Source organism: Dunckerocampus dactyliophorus, chromosome 5 (genome assembly GCF_027744805.1).
Source record: "Dunckerocampus dactyliophorus isolate RoL2022-P2 chromosome 5, RoL_Ddac_1.1, whole genome shotgun sequence".
Classification (NCBI taxonomy): domain Eukaryota; kingdom Metazoa; phylum Chordata; class Actinopteri; order Syngnathiformes; family Syngnathidae; genus Dunckerocampus; species Dunckerocampus dactyliophorus.
The window spans coordinates 13339450-13351374 of NC_072823.1; positions in this window are offsets into that span (position 1 = coordinate 13339450).

An 11925-nucleotide genomic window follows, 5' to 3' on the forward strand; every position below is an offset into this window, starting at 1 on the left:
GTCTGACCCACATTTACAAATAGAATCAGGGTTGTAGGCACGTGTGAGGCGGCTGGGTTAAATGTTATGTCCTCTGTCTGGGTGAACGACAATTGTGTAGCATATTAACACACAGACTTCCGCAGTCAGGTTAAACCCGACGTCTGATGACCCGAGATCAGATATACACTGACATTATTATTCAACCAGACTTACCTGTATACAACAGTAATGCAGGCGATTACTGAATTAAAGGTGTCACTAAATAAAACACATACAGTACGTACACAAAACTGAAGGAGAATGCAAGAAGCATAAAATACTCATTTCGATCTGTAAAATCCTGAGCATGTACTTGTCTCATTTGTGTTTCTTTTGCATTTTAGTTTTCTTACAGTAAAATGACGTGGTCGTTTACGTGACTCCAAGCAGACAAAGTGGCGCCACACTCCAAAAAGGACATATTCTGTAGGACAAAATGTCATATTTTCTTGCTAAATGCTTCACTTTCATACGTCATCAAACGCTGAGTATTTTATTATAGTTTTGTGTAGTTGTAACATATAGTGGTTAACTTCTTTTACACTTGTATGACCATTCAGAATATTTAATATATATATTTATTAATGGAACAGTTCGACAATAGAGCAGATCAACTCATTTAATTCAATTCATAGTAATATTTATTATCATTGGGGTTGACAATATATATTGTCATTGGGGTTGGCATCATTGATTATTTGATTAAATGATCATAAACAATTGATTACTGATGAATTATGGCATGAGGCAATTGAAGCAAAATGGAGTGCACTACTTGGCTGCACCCAGCAGAGACACTGTTGATTCTGTCTCGACTAGTTTGCTGTCTAATGAAGTCCAACATGAGGTCAGTTAAGTCCTATATATAGCCACACTATGGGGACCCGATTTTTTTATTATTACGCCAAATGGCATCAAAATAGAAGTTCAGCTCATCCAATGAGACATTTTTAATAACATTCAATCATTAAGTGATTATTTTTTTCCCCTCAAAATGTCTATCCCTAATTGTCATTTTAATTTGATTAACTTGATCAGAACAAAAATTCAAGTCAATTTTGCTGAAGCGACCATGCAGGTTAAATAAAGTAAAATAATGTGCAGTGTTTGGGTCATCATCTGCCAACACCCTCATGAATTATACTGCATCATTGCATTATGCACTATAGTTGCACAGGGTAGAAAAAACTTAAAAAGGAGATAAACTGACACGGAGAGACCTCCCTGTTTAATTGTTTCATTTAAACTGCAACTAAATGTTTACGATGACTGACCGACAGAGTAAACTAAAGAAGCCCTATGTTTGGCAGCACCCCTGACTGGAATCAAACTATGCCGCGCTGATCCCATCAGGAGGTGAACTGTGTTGTACACACATTCTAATCCTTACTCTTCACGCTAGTGTTAACTGGGTTAGGAGGTCAAGCTCTTCATCTTGATCACTACAGTTCATTGTGAAGGAGAAAGATTTTTGTTATAAATTGTAAGAAGAAAAGACTGCAAGTTTCCCCAAAATATATAAAGTCAAGTTATTCCTCCCATCAGTGATCCAAACAGACCAGCAGCTACTGAGCGTGACCTTTTCCACCGACAGAAATCAGTACTCTCATATCAGATAGTAAGCACACACACACACACACACACACACACACACACCATGGATAAATGATCCAAAAGCAAATATATACAGTCCCCTAACCCTGAACTTTGCATCAATCTTAGCTAATTGCAGTCATGTCAGTGGTGCGATTATTCAAACAGGTAATGCAAATGTTAATGAGTTCAAATTTGCATATCTTTATTTTCCCATGGCTGAAATGTCATTGGTTATGAAGCTCTACATTGAAGAATGTCACTCCTGATGGCCCCTTGATATGTCGCTGGCCATTAAGAGGCCAAAAAATGAGCAACTGAGGGGACAGGGGGAGAAATACAAAGACAGTGGCACATTCAACGTTCCGTTAGATTGGATTAAGGACAACAGATAAAACACATTCACACAATCCTGCCACCATTACAACCCCATCATTTAATTTATGATGAATATAGCAGCATCTTGAGCAGAGGTGGGCCACATACAGAAAAACTGAAGATGCGAGGCACCATTTTGATACTTTTTGTGCATTAAAGATGCTAAAACTCATCCGATTGGTAGTCAATATATGCTAGCTATCTGAAACAAAACATCCACATATTGTATATAACTCTCGTTTATAATGAATTCATTTTATTTTTAGAATATGACGAGTGCCAATAAAACACAAGCTGCAGATCTGAAAATTTGGACACCCCTGCTCTAGAGTAACAATATTATAGAGGTGCTGATAGGAAAAACAAATGTTAAAATACAACGCTTTGCTTTTTTAGTTGCTCCTTTTTGGTGTGTTATATGGTGCTCACTATGTACAAGTGTGGTTGGCATGCTACTCTTCGTCATGCGTCTGATTTGACATGGCTTAAATAAGTATCTTCCTGCCAGTGATTGGCATTCGCACAAGAAGGGGTGAGTGGGACTGGGGAGCAGATGGTGACATTCCACATGACCAAACTGATCAATCAGCATGCTGAGACGCAGGTGCAGCGCAGGCGGGCAGCACCGCACCGTCTATTTCACCATCTACGGGGCACTAACACACGGGCACCAATCCTAGCACCCTGAGGGCCCGCATGCTCCGCTGTCCTGCTGCGCCAAGGTTGATGACATCACAATTTCCTTTCCACGGAGAGCCAAGAATTATGGTCAGGAGTGTCCGAGCATGCTCGTGTGTGTGACGTCAGCTACTGGGACTCCCAGATTTTAATTGTAAATTGCGTATATTATTTATATGTGTGTGTGTGTTAATAAAAACACACTTAATGGCCACATTAGGTCAGAGGGGTATTAATGGAACCACACCATGGGTGTTGTCCGAGTTGCTGGCACCAGCATTGTTCAAGCATGAATTGAAGAAATGTAAGTATAGTATAGTACCTGGGTTCTCTGAGTGGGCTACGCAGATTGCCGTAGGGGGTTACGTGAATTAGATTTACGTAATGTGCTCAAACACCTCATGTGAACAGCTACAGCAGGGAAGTAGTACAGTGCAGAAGAATGGTGACAGCATGAAGTTCATTCTTGTGTGTGCGTTAGATGGAAAAATAAGTACGTTTGATGATGACGTTGTGCATTGAAGATTTTCCAAGATCATTTATATTGTGTGCTAAATTAGAGCTGGTCTTCTTACGTGGTGCTGTGACTAATTAGTGCGTTTTCTGAGGTGTACTGTATGAGTCATTTGTTGACTGGATGCGCTGACTATGCTAGAAAGCCCCCAGTTTTGCACGTGTAAGTAAATTCATGCATTCACAAATAACGGGTCTTCTTCAGGCGTGGCAACCACTTTGTTCAGCAGTCCTTGGACACACCATGTGTGATGCAGATTGAGATTTACGTGTGTGACTTCCTCTGACGCTGCACAGACAAACGTGTATTTTCTATTCTTCCTTTCACCTTGTCCTTGTTCACAAATGTTATTGCTGTGCGTAAATGCACAGAGGTGAGGTTTAATAATGTTAGCTCTGTGCTGCTGTGCATTTTTGCTTGGTGCATAATCTCATGCTATATGCTCATACTGTATGTCCATTTGGCTCAGTAATTAGCCTCGTATTGAATTCATTTCCTCACTGATTTCTGTATGTTATGTGCCTTTGTTTTCATCATTATTTATAATTATTACGTTTACGTGGAACAGTAGTTGCATTGTACTGCTTATTCCCATGTTGTTGCAAATCAAAGCACAGCAAAACAGCATAAAGATCAGTTCACCACATCTCACCACAGCTTGTCACCATTTATAAATAAATTCACCAAACAGAAGACAAACTCGCAAGGAGATATTTTACACCGCTAAAACCCTCTCCGTTTTAAATTTGTAGCCTATGTGTGCAGTTGAAAAATAGGACAACATCCATCCATTTATTTTCTATGCCGCTGAATGGGTCGTGGGGGTATGCTGGAGCCTATCCCAGCTGCCTTTGGGCGAGACGCAAGGTACACCCTGGTCTCGTCGCCAGCCAATCGCAGGGCACATATAGACAAACAAACATTCACCCTCACATTCATACCTATGGAAAATTTAAAGTCGCCAATTAACCTAAGTTGCATGTTTTTGGAATGTGGGAGGAAACCGGAGTACCCGGTTTCCTCCCACATTCCAAAAACGCACGCACGGGGAGAACATGCAAACTCCACACACAGTGGCGGAACCAGAAATTTTTCATTGGTGTGGCCAAGGTGAGAATACGTTGATACCTGAATTGTCTAGATGGCCTGTGGGGTGGCTAATAAAAATTAGATATCGGTTCATGTCAGTGACATGCGGTCAGGGGAGGCTGAAAAATACAAAAACTAATAACATAATATACATATTAATATTTGTCCATTGAATTGTATTATAAACGTATTTATAATACATGTATTTGTGCACACTGAGTTGGCTCATGGCGCATGCCAGTTTCTGTCAACATGTCACCAATAATATAATGTTGCAGAAACCATGACTTCCTACAGCCTGTGTAATGTCTTTAATGTACGTCTGACGTCATTATTCTTGCTAAAATGCCTCGTTCGAAGTCAGCTGGGCTAGGCTCCAGCATACCCTCTGCGGCCTGAGTGAGGATAAGCGGCATAGAAAACGAATGAATGAATGAGATTTTGGATGAACTTGGAAAACGCAAGTAACCTTTTCAGTCCTGTCCTCCCTGAAAATCAATTGAATTACTGTTTTTTCAATCGATTATTGATTATGTTGGAGGGAGTCATCGTTACTTTTGAATGTCTCTGAGGGCAAACAGACCTATACTGTGCGCTCTAGGTGCATTCGTCAGTGTTTAATACCTGCTGGCGTGACTCTGCCTGGGATCTGCGCTGTCTTTGGGATAAGACATGGACGCAGGGAGCTGATCTCTCAGTCTGGCCTGAGTGTTTTAAGACGTGGGGGTTGTAAGAGGATTGGGGCAGCCATGGAGTGCACGTGCGAGCCAGACTCATCCACCTCTGCACCGCCGTGACCTCACTGGCCCACATTCAGCGGCACACCTATGACAAGGAGACGGGTGGTTTTAGGTCAATACTCGTCTATCGTGTGACCTGCTTGATGTCACTCGCTAGGGAGACGCACTGGATATTGTTGTCTCTCAAAATGCACTTACTCTATTCTCAAAAAGGGCCTCTACTCCGCCAATTAATGGGTATGTTGTACACTTGAACCCACAACCACAAGCCTCGAATAAACACCTCCCTTTTCTCCCCTCAAGACGCAAAAGTGACTGTAACAACCTTCACTATGATTGATACCACCATGTGTCGCAGCAGATGCCTTTACCACAACACACACACACACTGCCTGCACAGCAGACATGGCATCTGTAAAGCGGAGATTTAGAATTTAGAATTTTAACAGAGAAAGTGATGCTGAATGCAGCATGGAGTTAAACATTTCAAAGAATTAGCCATTGGAAAAAACAAAAGCACAATTTCATGTCTCCTGACAAGAAGAGAGTGTGCCTCACTGGAAAATTGTATATAGCACCTATAACTTTGTAAGGTATCATTACCCATTCATGGAAAGTCAACCCTCATTCTAAATTATATTTATTTGCAACAGTAGTTTGTATTGAACCAACAAAACAAAAAGAATTTACAGTTTTTAAAGATAGCCATCTTTTGAAAGTTTGTACACTTTAAAAGTAATGTAATTTGGAGCGGAATCATTTTGATACATAAAATACATTATAATATAACAATATGTCGATATTAATGTAAAAAAATAATTTTGTATAAATAAATAAATAGTCCCACAATAAGAGTAAACACGGTAACTGAACTGAATGCATACTAAATGTACGATGAACCAGTGGTGACGTTTTAGGGCAGGTTGGGCAGAGCTATACCATGATAGATAGATCAATAGATAGACAGATACTTTATTAATCTCCAAGAGAAATTCATATTACAAACATGTGTTTTATGTTCAGAGCAGTGATGAAATTGCAAAATGAATCTACAGATGCATCTCAAAAAATGTGAACCCATCCATCCATTTTCTATACCGCTTAATCCTCATTAGGGTCGCGGGGGCATGCTGGAGCCTATCCCAGCTGACTTCGGGCGACAGGCGGGGTGCACCCTGGACTGGTCGCCAGCCAATCACAGGGCACATATAGACAAACAACCATTCACAAATTATTTGATTTCATAAGAGACCAATTAAAGGCTAGGAAGTTTTTGCATTTCATTTGCTGATTAGAGTAGATTACACTATTGAACTTTTGGACAATCTCTCAAAATCCTATGAGATACTGAATTTGGTGTTTTTATGATCTGGAAGCTATAATCATCAAAATTAAATTAAAAAATTCAGAAATACAGTCTTGAAATATTTCACTCTGTGTCTAGTAAATCTATAGTTTGTAAGAGTTTCACTTTTTGAATTGAACTACTGAAACAGATGAACCTTCTATAGATACAGTGGTACCTGTTTTCATTATTTATTTGTTCCAAAAGGTCAGACGAAAACCAAAACGTATGAAAACCAAGGGAGTTTTTCCCATCGGAAATAATGTAAATCCAATGAATCTGTTCCAGACACCCAAAAATATTAAAAAATACATTTTGTCAAGAATAATTACAGCAAATTACAAACATGGTGAAACCAATGCAAAAAAATTATACATGACGACTGGATGGAACTTACTGTATTGCTGATGTGGACTTCCCGTACATCCTGGCGAGATCGAAGTCAATAGTGTTTCTCATGTTCTTTATCGGATTGTTAGCACTCACAATTTTTTTGGCCCCATGGCGGGTGATTTAGCAGTCGCACAGTACAGTACAGTACAGCACATTTACATGCAATACTATAAAAAAAAAAAGTGGTAAAATTTCAACAAACATTTTTGACGAGGTATGGCTGTATTCTCATTTATTGAGATGCACCCGTTTATACCATATTTCCTCCAAGACTGGCCACGGGCGTGTACTGTATATATTTAGCCACACTTTTTGGCCTCAACAGTGCTCAGGAAGGAGCCTATCATCTTTCCAACAAGCAGTTCTCCATAGTCATTTCATCTGCAGATTGCGGGTTTGAACTTGCAACTCTCCAACCCCCACGTCTAGCCCTCACACACTGGTCTACTGCTACCCCATACAATGTCCTTGTTTATTTTCTTATTCCCTTAATGCCAACGCATGAAGTCATATCCTTAGTGTGTGTCTGTCTGACTTCCTGTTCCTGCTCCTGCTTACTCTATAGGTAACCATGTTTTCCATTCACAGCTCAGTGGTCTCGACTACCATAAGCCAAGTTTTTTCTCAGTGGCCTATGGGGTAGTTATGATTGAGCCACATGAACTCTGCAGAGCAACAAATAGCTTGTGATGAATTGTGTTTGTCTACGTTGCAACTAAAAGTTAATTGGAATGAAAAAAGCGAGCGCATAGTGTAGTTTTCCATGGTATGTAGCCTACGTACTAAGTGCTTGGCGTTCCACAATTTGTTCACACGCAGTTAACATTAAGTGAGCTGTTGTTTTTCAGTCCAGACTGTGTGAGGGCAGAGCAGGCTGCACTGAGGAGATACGGTGAGGCGTTGCCATGTCACCGTCACAAACGTAGCGGCCATGTTGGGTGAGGTGTTGTGTAAATCTTCACATTTGGAGGAAAGAGCAAGGGCAAGGACCGCTGAGTTGCGACCTTGCGACCTAAATGGGAAGTGACAGGAGATTGACAGTAAAATAAATCAGTCCAGAATAGCCAGCGATGCAAGGTCAAAAATAGAGTGAGAAAACAATGACTGCACTAGGAAGAGGGTGGGGGGAAGAAGCGCATTTTCTTGAGATTCAGAAGAAGTGTCATGGTTCCACACCTCCGGTGTTGTTAACAAGTCAACAAGGTTGGACATAAGAGTGCAACACCTTATGAAAATCATACTGATCAACGTCTGTCAGTGGACACATTCTCTCAAAACACAAAGGAGGTGTTTCATCACTTTCAGCACACTAACATCATTAATATTTGGCCCCATGGTTGCCATATGCCAAGGTTCTGCATCAGCACCACACCTCTTCCACATGTCCACTAAAGTGCAAGGTTTGAACCTTTTTCATGCACACCAGGAGTCCAGCACTAAATCACTTGTTGATTGCTTTACGATGCACCTAAAGTACAGCTCTGCGACAAAGGATCACACACATGCACAACACATTTTGGATGGCCACCATGTGGGTGCTGCTGTACATACTAACAATGTCGCTTTTGTAATGTGCAGACGTTTGGAGATCAGAGGAATGTCTGGAAGCATAAAAAGACTCTTTCTTCTGAATGTCTGACTGGAAGGCAAAGGTCTAACATGCCAAATATTCTGCAAATAGCCTCATTAGGAAAGGCATATTTCTTACTAGGAGTGCTACTGGAATGTAGCTTTTTAACAATCAATCTACGAGGAGAGTTTATGTTAGCAATGTTGCGATGGTGTTAAATAAATAAGTAAATGATAGATGTATTTAAAAAAGAACCAATAAATGGAAAGTAAATAAAGAGATTAAAGATGGATGAATAACTAAACAAATACAGGAGCAAAAGCTGACGGAAACATCGTATAATGTATAAATAAATGCAGAAGATAGACCGAGGGTGTCCAAACTTTTTCCACCGAGGGCCACATCCTGAAAAAGCCAAGGATGCAGGGGGCTATTTTTTAAATCAACCCATTTGGATAGCAAAGATGTTTTTTTATAGTTCAAGAAAACCTTTTTATCACTACATTACACTTTTTTGCTTATTTTTACAAATATTTTAACTTTCAACATTTTTTTCTCTTAATATAATGTCTTTATTGTCATAATATTTTGACTTTATTATTGTAATATTATAACTTTTACACAACTTAATTTCACTAAAATTGGAACTTTATTCTTTCTTTTGTTTGTTTATCATACTACAAGCGTTGTTTCCCTTTATTTTTGTCTTTATTCCCGTAAAATTACTGCTACTTTCTTTTTTTGTTGTTGTTGCTGTTGTTCTTTTAGTTTTCTTGTTTAATCGTAACTTCAGAATGTACCAGGGGCCAATTAAAAAAACAGCCGTGGGCTGTAAATGGCCCCCAGGCTGCACTTTGGACACCCCAGAGATGAACTAAGTAATAACTTATTAAATAATGCTAGATGAATAAAATTCAAAATGCTTTACATCAGACAGATTGGTATTATGAATTTTGTAGTTCAAAATGTAGGGGAATGGTTACAGCTCATTGTAAAAGGTCTTGTAATGTACTACAATACAGTTATTGTGTTAAACGCCAGCCCTCGGATATACCGTACTGCAATTGCTGCGATAAAATCATCACTACAAACAACACTTGTAAGAAAACAGTGACTATTACTACAGGCAAATCAGAACCGGCGCAATTGGCAAAACACACTTGCTCAGAAGTGATTACGAAGTTACTCGGAATGTTATATTTTCTCTCCAATTGTTGCTTCATATTGTGTTCTGTAAAATCAGGTGATAAGAAGCTCCATTTTGACTTAAAATGAGTAAATGAATATCATTCTCTCATTCAAATTGAAGAAAACATGCAAACAACTTAGCACTTGCGCTGCACTTTTATTTTGAAATGTCTTTTCAAAACCCCCAACATTCAGTATACTCGCTCAGTCTAATAGGATCCAAAACAAGAGCCGCATCGTTTGCTGTGTCTCATAAAATTTGGCCTTTGCACAGATAATGCTCAGTTTTGACGTGTATTGTTGAAGTCGCTGCACTGCATCATCACTTTATAGTCTGCGCTCTCATGGAGCGAGCATAAATATCACACCACTGCAAGCTACAACCACAATAATATACCGTACATGTTGTTCAATGACTACTCTCTCTGACAGTGTCAAAATGGAGCATTATCTTTTAAAGACAGAATTTTGCATGCACTTATTGTACTGGATCATACTGGACGATCTTACTAGATTGTGCAGCTGTACCTAATGTTCTGCTAAGTGATTGTTTAACATAATGCATAATTTTAGATGCTAGGCCCATGCAGTAGGAGCAGATGCAAACCTGAACCCAAAAACCCACCCTCTGTGTCACCCGCTGCAGTGCCATCATGTTGCCTTGTTTTGCCGTCATGCAGTAATTCATACATGAGTGATCATCAAAACACATGTCAGACCTCGGCCTCTTTAGCTCGACGATGTGAGGGCTGAAATCCTGCACACACGGGACAAGCATGGACGCAAACTGCAACAAAAAACACACTTGAATGGATGCGCAAAAGACAGCGAGAAGTAGAATGGTTATGTGTCTGTGTATTATATTCCTCCATGTTATTTTGAAGTTACAAGTTACTGAGTTACTGTTGCTTGCATACCTTCCCAGCAGAGTGCTGCCATGCATTATGTTTCATGTAAGGAGCAACGAAGTAACATCACCCCCTTCCATCAACAGATGGCACTATAAAATAAGCCATGATGAAAGAATGTATTTAGGGCTGTAGTTTATTCACTTGGTGACTTCATGTTTGGTATTTATATTATTTATATGCGTCTTGTTTTAGTCTGTCTTCTCGGGTTGTTTTTTCCCGTTAAACTGTGTCTACACTGGTGATTGCAGGAAAAACAACATAGAATTGTGCAAATGTGCAAAGACGATTGTGTGTGTGTGTGTGTGTGTGCGCGCGCGTGGACTCTCCAGTCATGTTCAGCTTTCCTGGTCAAATATACTGGACACGAGGGTTTCAAAATAAAAGTATGCTCTCTGTTTCTTACTTGGGGTGATTTCATCCTGGCTGTTTACCCGTTTTTGTCACTATCTGATCAAAAGCTTTCCTGACCACAGCGCCCCTACCAACTGACAGTGGAATTACACTCAACCAACAACGTCAGGTGTACGAAATCGGGAATTCCAGGACAGATTTTCAAAATAAGAGTTTTTATTTTTATTTTTTAAAGAAAGGCATTTGCCAGTTTGCAATTGCTAATATGTTGCTATGTTTAACAACATGTACAAAAGCTTGAATATATGTATAAATGAAATATTCTTACCTTGACTCATGATATACATCACTTGAGTGTATGTTGCGCCTCTTTATATCTAATGTGAAAAATTAGGGCACGCCATTGAGACTGTATGTGTTTGTAAAACCTAACTCTTCTACACCTTTGACTGCTGCATACAAAATTGAAAATTTGTCAAAACATGCAACCTTACTGCGTTGCCTCTGCTATTATTTTTCTGACACATACACCACATGGTGCCGCTGTTATTGAACTCCAAAGTTTGACCCCCATAAGTCAGATTGACTTGACATTTCTCAAACAGCTCTACAAAATCACCCACTCTAACTTTAGGATAAGGAAACTAATATAAGTCACTTTAAGGAGCGGTAAAAGCATATGGCTTTGACAAGGTATATAGCGAAATCAAAATGCTGAGAATTACCACAGTGTCTGATACAATTTATTCTGAATCAATGAATGTATTATATACAGTATGCTGTATATATTCATTCAAAATGCAATTTTCCTGTCAGTTTTTAATCCTGTATTTTTATTTCTTATAAGCAGTCTGTCTAGGGCCACATGGTCGCTTAGTGGTTAGCATGTTGGCCACACAGTCTGGAGATCGGGAAGATCTGGGTTCGAATCTCCGTTGGGCATCTCTGTGTGGAGTTTGCATGGTAGTTTTCTCCGGGTACTCCGGTTTCCTCCCACATTCCAAAAACATGCATGTTAATTGGTGACTCTAAATTGTCCATAGGTATGAATGTGAGTGTGAATGGTTGTTTGTCCATATGTGCCCTGCGATTGACCAGTCCAGGGTGTACCCCGCCTCTCGCCCGAAGTCAGTTGGGATAGGCTCCAGCATACC